Source organism: Rhagoletis zephyria, unplaced genomic scaffold, assembly GCF_001687245.7.
Source record: "Rhagoletis zephyria isolate East Lansing unplaced genomic scaffold, Rhagoletis_zephyria_1.1 Rzeph_scaffold_00091, whole genome shotgun sequence".
Classification (NCBI taxonomy): Eukaryota; Metazoa; Arthropoda; class Insecta; order Diptera; family Tephritidae; genus Rhagoletis; species Rhagoletis zephyria.
In genome coordinates this window covers 106,008-117,513 of record NW_016157175.1, presented here as the reverse complement: position 1 = coordinate 117,513, position 11,506 = coordinate 106,008, and the positions used below count along the sequence as shown (strand labels likewise).

The following is an 11,506-nucleotide window of genomic DNA, read 5'->3' as shown; positions in this document are numbered from 1 at the left end:
GACTAAAATAACGGCCGCTTCTCATATAACGGTAAATTTCAGAAATGCTTGAAACTTCAATATTTCGAAATTGAAGGACGCTAATTTACTCAAAATTGATACACCCCGGCTTACCATCTAGCGGAAGGTTTCGGAAAGGTGAAAAAACATATATTTAATACTTGCGCCGGGTATTTAATGTTCGGCTCCGCCCGAACTTAGACTTTCTTACTTGTTTTCTAAATGATGTTTTTATCGTAAAAGTATTTTTTTCTAATAAAATTAAAAAAAAAAATCTAAGAACATTTTATCCAGAAATTATAATTTTTTAAACTTATCAAGAATAGTTTTTCCCGACATAAATTTACCTTCTTCAAAAAAATTTTAGTTTCTAAAATTCTAAAATTTCTTGACATAAATTGCTGAATAAAGCACATTTTAAAAATTGCAAATACTACTGAAAACTCACACAAAATTCATATATATACATATTTGTATGTGGAAGAACTTATTAGGAAAAATGTTTCGTTTGGTTCTAAAAGGGTTAACAGACATCACAACAGTATTCACAACGGGAACATCTGCCTCCGAGCGTTAGTATGACACTTTCGTATGCGCCTTCCTAACCTAACCCTGAGTAAATTCTCGAAGAACTGCACTCTTTACTTAAACCAACTTAAACACGAAAAATTCCACACTATTTACCTAACTTCACAGAACTCTTCAAATACGCCACACGTACGCGTATGTACTTGCAAAAAGAAAGTTGGCACTTTATCGGGTATGCTGTCACTTTGGTGTGTTGCATGATTTCCGGAATACCAGAATGATTGTTACGAGTGATTGTCTCATCGTGCGTGCAACCTCAATTCACAAGCAAGTGGCAGTAACTACATACATACATACATATGTAGACAAGTAGGCGATTGCGAACACACCGGGGTGGTGGCACGTTGCATAACTGCACATTTTTGATGAAGCGACGATGTAACGCACTTGAGCTTGATGATAACTAAAAGCAAATCATTTATATTACATATGCATTTAGATGTACATACATACATATGTATGTGCGTGCGTGTCTCTAAGAAATGTGTAGCGCATCAAACTTGATTTGAATATTTATTTATTTGTGTGCTGCCGCTGGAGCACGTTTGGCGTCAAAATGTGTGTGGCCGTCAATGCAAAACCGGCAATGCATTTGGAACAGGTGTCTCAAATGGCTTTCTGGCTGCTTGCTTATGTTGTTGTTGTTGTTGCTCTTGTTGTTCTTGTGCGCAGCTGATTTATATTTTAGCGCGTATTTTTGCATGGCCTTTTTTTCTTTGCCATTTCTGTAGTTGCCTCGTGTACCGTTATGCGGCAGTCAAAGCATAACTAAAACGCACACTTATGTACGTATGTATGTATGTATAGCCAACTGTGCGCAATGTACGTGTTCATTTGATATGCTATGCATTGCTGTTGTTGTTAACACTTTTCTAAAGCTCTATGCCACACGAAGCGTGATGGAACGAGAATTTGCTTGTCTTAGCTGAGTGACTTGCATTTTTTGCGGTTGTTGCATGTAGTTCGCGCGGTTGCAAATGTAGTTAATGTCGTTCGCTGCGCGCTATTGCTTTGACAGCAAACGAAAAACAAATGTGTTTGTGGCGACAAATGCCGACGTTTGGCGACAACGACGCAGGCGTAGTGCAAAATGCAAAATTGAAATAGAAAATAAAAAAAAAATATTTGCTAGACATGCTCAGTAAGTTTTGCGGTACATTTTGAAACACGTAAATGAATATGCATTCAATGGAAAACTTGTTGCAAACAATCGCTTGCTCGCGGAAAACTCGCTGCGGAAAAGTTTAATGGGTGAACTTGATCTTAAGCAAAGCGTGTTAAAAGTGGTCAGCCGGTTAGGAAACTTATCTACTGCCCACTGGCATGTTGACGACTAACTGCCTGCCTGGCTGAGCGGCGTGTGGAAACTAATTGCAAGCGGCCAGACGTTCGACATTCATTCTCACAGTTAGTTACACAGTTGGTGGAATTTGCGTAAAGCCGGAAATCTGGCCGTGCACACATTTGTGAAATTATATCTTACAACATTTAATTGATGTTGAAACACGCTGTCACGCTGTTAGTTCGTAATTAAGATGAGACTTTTCTCAATATCTTTGTGGGTTGCTAATGAGCGAATCGAATTGTTCATAAACAAAAATTAAATCATACGCCTGGACATTGATCGAAATAGCTATAGCAGGGAGTGCCGTTTAATGATCTCTTTGTTGAATAAAAGAAGCCGTGAGTGAATTGATAAAGCTATCAAAGAAGGAACTGATTTTTTGATGAGTAAAATTTGCGTCAACCCAGCAGAAAATGTGTAACTGCTTCTTGTATAACCCAGCAGGACTATCTCAGAGCCATTTAGAGGCTATGTAGTTCAGGACTATTTTTGAGGAACCTTCGGGACTAGTTTGAGATTATTTTGGTACTAGTTAGGGCTCATTTCTGAACCGTTTAAAGACTTGTTCGAAATCCTTTCGGAACAAATTCGTAACTTTTTCAGAACCAATTCAGGACAATTTTGGTACTAGTTCGAGATCATTTCATAATTGGTGGGCTGATTTAAATGGAACATTACCTTGGTGACAGGCAATTAGAAAGTTTGCCATTATAAATTCCAGAACGTCATACAGAGCGAGGGAGCTGCACTCTTAAGTATTCTCTGTGAATAGTTTTCCGAGTGTCTTTAACCTGGGATATCACCAGGTAACATCAACATTGAAGATGAATCTTAATAAGCTGAGGACCATCGGTATGACCACTTGAGTGGGGATGTATGGGTTTCGCTATCCGCTTCTCACACTCAGTTCACTTTTGGGCCATAATACTTGGGGTACTCTCTAGCTTGGTCAAGCAGTTGTTCAAGCCGACGTTATGGTCTACTCTGCTGCCACATTTAATTAAATTAATTACTTTCTGAATATACACTTTTTTCTTTTTACTATAGTTATTAACTCCTAACACACATCAGAGGCGGAAGTGAACAATTTCGAATTATTCGTAGCTTTATGATACAAAAAAAAACAATACAGTAAATGATTAATGTTGAAGAGTGCGAAATATGGCCAAAATGTGTCTGCATATATAACTACATACATATAGAAATAATATGAAAACTTTAATTAATATTATTAGCAGCGGGAAGATCTATTATATCACCATTGTTGATGGCCATTGCAGATCGAAAATATTTCTCATGTCTCAAATCTTTCCACATACATACGTATGTCTATCTATATATTTTTCTCTACATTCATTTGCTTGTATGTAGCAAATCTTATAGCATGGCGAATTCGTTCATCTGCGATGACCTCAAGTCTTCTCGGTCAATCATTAAAACTCACACGTTCACACTTACAATACCACATAGATATGTATGTATGTATGTACATGCGAAAATATGTGTATCTATTTTGACATAAGTAGATGTATTATTAGCGCGAAAAAAATGCTTATCTGCACGTGTGAAAATAATAAATAATGAATTGAATAAAAGTATAGGTATCGCGCATATAGAAGTTGAGAAAAAAAAAATAAAAAAAAAAATAGTAGCACAAATACAAACAAACGCAAGTGTGCGCACAAGTGCAAGGTGGAGTGCCATTATGTATGGCCACATCTAGTAATAGTTGTTGTTGTTGCTACTTCCATTCATTTCTTATCGCTTTACGTGCTTTCAGCCATTAGCTGTGATGCCTCCCTGCATGTGTATAAATTTCTACACCGATTTTTTTTTTTTATTTGTTGCACCTAAGTAGGCATACAATATAACAACTACAAGTAATTGCATAAATCTGTAGTCAATTGAATTTCGAAAAAATTCCCAATGAACTGAATTCCCTTGGGAAATAAGCTGTGGAGTTTTCAATCGGCGCACGGTTGAGTGACTGGCTGCACTTTCTTGGCGGCCAATGTTACAATGAAGCGAAATGTATTATGTTTGTATGTAAGTAGTATGTATGTATGTGAATACGTAATAAATCCATCTAATGTTGGAACGTGCAAGAATGCCTGTTAACAGGGTGCACCTTGCACTATATAAATACACAACTATGTATGTATGTATTGGTAGCGATGCCCTCCGTTGGCTTGCGGCATGAACTAATGGCCGACCAAGAATTATGTTGAACTAGAATTAGAGTACAATTTATGCATATCGACACAAAGTTTTTCCCTACAATTAAATACAAATTGAAATGTAGAGAATTCGTTACAGCAGCATAGAAGTTGCAGTTAATTTAAGGAAAGAAAATTATATGTTTGTTTATGGTAGATACAAACAAAACAAGCAAGAAAAACGCTGCCTTCATCTATGCTGATGTAAGTTATAATCGTAATACATAGTTACTGTTGGAAAAAGAGCGTTTTCCAGGAATAAGTTGCGCGGGTACAAATGTATCTGTAGGGTGGCAGTCGCGACAAGCTTTCGAAAACCCGATAACTTTGGCACTGTATATACGCTTTAGCAAAAATGATGATTCCAAGAAAGGCAAACATGTCGGAAATATACCTAGAGGGAAAAGAGCCTTATTTTAGTACCAGGTGGCTCTCTGCATAATAAAACTCTTAGGAGATATAGTCGACCTTACAGATCAGGAGAGTGATCAGCTGGCATGGTCCAAGGAAGCTATACAGCTAGGCGGAAGGTGATTCGAAAACATCATTGGAAAACAATGAGAAGACAAAGGTTAGTTGAAAGCAAAATATATGTGCGCAAGTCTCACTGGATTGACTGGTGGTGACGTCTAAAACTGTGCGGCAGGTGACTTCAAGAGCATCCAGACTAATAGCCGATATGGCATTTGACTTAAGACCTACAAAGTTGACAGACAATAGTCGGTATAGCTGCGATGATAAGTTTCCAACCTCTAAGGCTCCAGAACAAAAGACCGGTGACCATAAAAACAATAAACCGAAAGCTAAGCATCTCACATTTTTGAGTGCAACTCAGCGAGATAGGAAGACACTATCTGTTCGTGAGCCCGATTGACAGGTGATCATCAAAATGTCAACGAAGATTCGATGCTGCATTCCATGAAGAGGCAGGAGAAAGCACAACTAGAGGTGATGAATAGAGCTTTGATAGGCTCTATACAGAAGGCTGCGAAACGGATTCCGAGTTGCAGTTGTGGGATACAGGAAGCATCTTTTTTCGACTCCAGAAACATATTCCGAAGTGTGGGGACTGAAATATGTTTGAAGTTGGTGAAGTCGGGAGTTACTTGGGTCTTGACAGCTTGGCAAGCCTCAAAATCAACTTACAGCACAGTGACGTAGCTTTGAGTGAGTTCGTCATCACACTGGAAAGAGAAGTCGTAATCGTTCTAAGATGGAACTAATGGATATTTAGTTCGTGTATTAAAACGACACTGTTTTTAGGAAACACCCGAAACGTTTAGTTCAAGCGCCGCCTTGACGCTGTTTTGGTTCTACAGTCCCACCGTTCCCAGCCTGAGCTTAAATATCGACAACATTTGTGAAAAACTAACTGACTATCTGTCCAATTCTGTCTGTCTGTTCACCATGTGAAGCGAGGAGATTAGACTAGAGCCCGCCAAAAAGGTGCAAGCGACATTTTTTTTTTTTAATTTTCTTTTTGATGCAGAAATATTCCTAGCGCATCCAGATACATTACTACATCAAAAATAGAATAAATTCGCTTATATTTTTTTGGCTATTATGGCACAATATCCTTTCAAGTGCTAAGACACATTTTTTTTTCATTGACCATGTACGGGAACTTATTTCCTTAATAGTAGTGAAGTAAGGGTATAAAGATAGGATTCAGACCAACGGCGTGAACGCGCCATGATAGCACCAGCGAGCAACGGCATCTTCATTATCCACATTGTAATAATTCCTATCAGACAATGCTTGAAAGTCAGGAAATCAACCTTTTGCACTGCATTTTCTATTTTTAATTTAAGGCATTCTTTCAATACAATTTTTTCTGCTTACGAGTATACTATGTATTTATGTATATATATATATAGTATAATACAAGATATATGCGCGTTGCTTTCTTTCCTTGCATGTGCCGCCGCCAGCAGAAACACCTGTTGCAAGCAAACAATTGCCTCGACATACATACATATTCGAACATTTCTTCATATACGCATGTACATATGTATATGTGTGCGAAAGCTTGTTCTGCGCCTAGCATACATGCAATGCCGTAATACTTTCCGTAGTAGAAAATGATTAGATAATAAATTCTTTTTGTTTTCCTAACTAACTTTACTGGAGCTAAAAGAGATTGTTTGTTGTGCTGTTATAGATAGAAATAAATATATAACTACATACATATGTATATAAGTATGCATTCTAGTCTTGAACTTGAGCACAAAGGAGTCGTTGGCTTTGTTGTTTTTGTTGCCTAGCATACAATTCTTATACACATATACATACATAAATGTATGCAACAGTCTCCACATTGAGTGTAACTAATCTGTAATCTATTGAGCTGCTCTTTCTTCTATTATTGTTTGTTATGAAACTTCTTGCAAAGCTGCACTTTAATGTTGGCAATTAGCCCGTTACAATGAAAAATACCTATACATGTGCATTAGGATGGTTCTTGAAAATCAAATAAACGATTTTTTTTGAGTATCATCCCTTCAATTGGTAATACCATGGTCACAGATATCACGTATAAATTTTGGTACCGATTTGAGACGGTTAAGACATCTTCATAGGGTAGTCTGAACTTTGCCCCTGTGCGAAACGCTTTAACCGCCTCCAATCGGGACCAATATTTATACGTGATACCTTCGCTTATAGTAGCACTAGCAGTAGTAAAAATTCGCTTCCTACATTTGAGGACCACCCTAACTAGTATCTATCTAACTAAATAAGTGTTCTCGTATCTGTTGCTTTATAAGGTAGTTCTATGTTATTTCTATGCATCTCTGCGCTTTGTACTCGTACATACATACATATATACATTGCATGTCCATCAGCTATTCTTACTAAGTCTAAGCCTTTCTCTAACAACAACAACAACAACTGCTGACTGGTTGAAATTTGAGATGCTGCATCAAGTATAACCAACTACTTGTAACGCTGGCTCTTCACACTCATCACTTGGCGCAAGTACTTAAGCAATGAAATGACGTAATTAAAGCAACCGCCATAGTGGCGACGGCGCGCTTACAAATTTAGAGTGGTAAAAGTAGTTGGAATGTGAGGTCCTATGAGCTTTCTACATAACTTTCAAGTGATTTGTAAGATTATTTTGGTCTGTACAAAAAGAGAGTTATCCATAATAGTAGTTAGAACACAATATTGGAAGTTAAGCTTTTTTTTTTGTTTTTGTTGAGCTGACGGCTTAATTGGCAAACTACTTTGTTATTTCCAATATTTTTAATGCTTCATTGTTTTAACATAGGAAATGTCTGGGTACCAGGTACACGTGAAATTCGATGTGTAAACATCTGTGTACGGCTTGGCAAATCACTAGGCCATTCAGCTATATAGATAACTAGGTTAGGCAAGAAAAAAAAAATTTATTTTTATTTTTATTTTATTAAAATTGTCGGGGCCAGTACACGACTCTTCATTCTGCGACTAGTTTCCAACTACCTCAAAATGATTCTGAAATAGTCAGAAAGTTGTCCTGAATTGGTTTTGAATTAGCCCTGAATTTGTCCTGAAACGCTCTTGGTTCAAAATGGTTCCGAAACAGCTACGAAAAGGTCCTGATGTAGTACTGAACCAGTTAGTCCCTTATTAAGCCCCAAAATGATCTCAAACTAGTTCCAAAATGGTGCTAAATATAGTCCAGAACTAGTAAAGAAATGTTCCTGAACTACAGTAATGACCTAGTCCCTAAATGAAGAGGGCCCGAAACGATCCTGAGACGATCCGAATCTAGTCTAGAAATGTTTATTTTCAGACTTTTTACACAAGAAGCCACTTTCTACGTCGGGAATTTCGGCTTTATTTGTAAATAATACGAAGCGATAACGATAGACCTTAAGGATTCCAAGACCAGCTCGTAACTTTGGCGATCCTAGAGTCCTGATTGCCGCTGGACCGTCAAAGTAGATATTTATCTACTAAAGGAGATCTGGCCCACAGTGTTCCAGGCAGAAACTTTAAAAATTCTAAACTGCCACAAATTTACCCATTTATCTATTCGAGATACCTGGATCCCGAGCCGAGAATCAAAGGAAGCGAAGGCGTTAACGAGTTGGCGCGAGAAGGATCCTTTACTGCCTTCTTATCACCGGATCCGATCGGTGGCCATAGATGATCCATAATTACTGTGTGGGGCCCATAGAAAGGTCAAGCTCTTTGGTTGCTCTTTCAACAGATGGGATGTTATGCAATTATACCGAATAGGTGCAGCCGGAGAATCGGAATGCCGGCTCTGCCTTAAGGATGGGGAAACTTCTGAATACAATCTTTCTGACTGCCTAACCTAGGCTACACAAAGATTTACCTACCTCAAAGCATCATTAGTCAAACCCTTCGAAATAAGGAATTCGACTACCAAGGTCCTTTTCGGATTCATTGCGAAAGCCGAGTGCGTCTTGGGCATAACGGATTAGGTACATGCTTTACATATAGAAAATACCTTTCAGGTCGCAGTTTTTATTTTTCTGACAAATCCGTGCAATTATCTATCTATCTAAATACATATGTACTTTCCTGTAAACGGCTTTCTTCCAGCTACACTTTCTTAAACTTTGCCAGTGTCTAAGATGCGGGCCATATAAACGAATTCTACTTTTTCCATTTCTCGTCGCAGGCAACCACACTGAATAACTTAGGAAATGATCTTGTGCTACTTTTTTCGCTTTATTACGTAATTTAATAGCAGGAGACATTAATGGTGACCGGTTTGTTTGTGGCGCGTTGCGGCAACAGCTGGACGAGTAATACATATAACGACAAATATTTACGTAGAAAGAATTGTGCAGATGGGCATTAGATAGCCAAGTATGGATAGCCGATGGTGTGAGCCAGTAGCGAGTTACCTGTGTGTCTACATATCTATTTAACTACTTATATGTAATGTTAGTAAACTTGCACAGATTTAAGCGCTTCCTAGGCTTTCTTGTTCTTTCTACGCTTTTGTTTGGTAGCTTGTGCGCTTTCTTAGGTGCGAGTATCTAGTTTGCATACGTTCTTTATTTGATGTTTATTGCAAAGCTACGATTTGTATACAAATTCATATTTATGTTGATCGTTTATAAGGCTTGCTTGTGTGCATGTGTTCTTGCTATAGCCTTGCCGCCACGCTGCCATGGTCCAAGTCAACTTTTACATATATGCCGTGTCATTTTACAATGCCGCTTGCTGTGTATGCGTAAATATGTCTAAATAAATAAAGTTGTGTATGTTTAAAGTCATATTTATAGCATTATGCCGCAAAATTGTTTGTCTGCGTGTGTGAATATAATATGTCAGTGTATGCATGTCTGCTTAGATAAGTATCACTTTGCATTGCGCCGCCGTTTTTCCGCAAAAACTCCACCTCATTTCTTCAGCTACAATGCGCCATTCTACTTGGCTCCAAACCCCTTCTCTTTGTTTACTACATTTTTCTTTTCTTAACATTTTCTTCTATTATTCTACTGTTTCTTCAAAGCCATTTTATAGCTGAAACCGTTATGCTATAGCTTACTTAGAAAAATATATATATTCTATAGCTGCTTGCTTTTATAGAATTCGCTTAATGCCTTTTCATGCTGATATACATTTTTTCTTTAACTATTTTTTTCACTCCATCTGTTGGCTTTATTGCTGCGGCTCGGTGTGATAGAAAGAAGGTAGCATAACGCTTCGGTTTACGAGGGATATTGAAAGAGTTGAGGTGAAGGGTACTTACAGGGCCAAAATTAAGGCTGAAGGAACTTTTGAATATAATCTGAAAATGCTTTTGAGGCATCAATATTTTTTGGACTATTAATTACAGGTTGGTTTAGGAAGTTCATATTGAGTGTTCATTAACAGACGAATTTTCAAGTGCGTCCAGTATTAGAATAGGAAGATGTTTAGAACTACCTCATGACAAGGTAACCATCACATATTTATTTCAAATCAGAACGAAATGATATGGATTACTGCTCTTGACATAAAGAGGTCTTCGCGCTTTGGTCATTGGCTCATTCACTGCTCTAACTGGAACCCCAATTAGAGCTCTGTTTCTTCCACTTCTAGTGCTGTTTTCGAAGCAGTAACAGATTGATCTTCTTGTTTGGTCCTGTAAGGGATTTTAGCCGAGTCCAGTAAAGCCCCTTACCTGTGACTACTTCTTAACTATGAGAATTTAAACATTGTAAATCTCGATATAACAGCGTTAGTTAACATACAGAACTTGATAGAAAGGACACATGGTACAAAGACATTCCTCAGCCCGTAACTAGTTAAAGCAGTATGACCTTCGGGAAGGAAGAAAGCCCTAGGGGGCCATCTATGCAGCCAAAAGGTGATGGCCTATTTATTAGGATTGAGGCACAGTATTCTTCACTGCAAGTACACGGCTATAGTACGATCCATGGTTCTATATGGAGTGCTGTTCTAGTGGGTAGCCGTAACTAAAAATTATGTTGTTAAATAATCTCGCAAAACCCAAATGTAGTTTGGGCCGATTTCGGGGCTAGTTCAGGACTTTTTCGGGGATAGTTCGAGATAATGTCGGAACTACTCCGGGATTATTTGAAGAACTTTCCGGGTCTAGTTCGGGACACAGATGTTCACAGATGAAACTTCATGAGTACCTAGGACATACGCCTTGTTTTATCAAAGATTAGAATTACTTAAAAATGCCGTGATTTTCATATCCACTAGCCTAAAAACTACAAAGTAGACCAAGCTTTCGTCTATTGATTAAGAACCTTACTGTAGAATAGTTAAAAAGAGAGTGGGTTAGACTTTGGTAATGGCTAATATAAACCACAGTTGGTACGCGTACCAAACTTTTGAAGACACTCTGTAATTTGACAGGCCAACACTGTCTTCACGGAAGATACAATTTTTAGAGCTTTAAATTTATTTTATACGGATTTGTAGAGATCACAAAATTTTTCTAACCGTCATTGCTTTAAATCAGTCAGGACCAAAACACATCCAGCGAGAGAAGCATTTTAAGAACTGATATAGAATTTATATGAACGGACAAAAGGTAAAAGTTCTCTTTGCTCGCTTCTATTTTTAATAGATCAAGAGCAACGAGTACATATTTATAACTTTTCAAAGATTTTTCAACTTTGCCACCTACTGTTGTATAAATCAGTAGCACGGACTGCATGACCTCTTGCGATGAGGCAGCTTTTGGAGTGTTCGAGACCAGGCTCCGTCACGATGGAGGAGGTACTTGCCGCGCAAGCTGTGTTATGGAAAGAAGAATAATGCCTCTATTACATTGGAAAGAGCAAGTGAGAAAAGGATTAAGTCCCTCGTCTCGAAGTTGTGTCCATTTCATACACTTTGTTTTGGATCATCCCTCGTAATAGCAAGCGATATG

General features: G+C 38.0%; 1 protein-coding gene across 1 annotated transcript in view; it reads right to left on the bottom strand.

Moving 5' to 3' along the window:
• dpy (fibrillin-like protein dumpy) overlaps positions 1-11,506 on the bottom strand; it is a 231,098-nt gene that overhangs the window by 128,257 nt on the left and 91,335 nt on the right. The window lies entirely within an intron of this gene.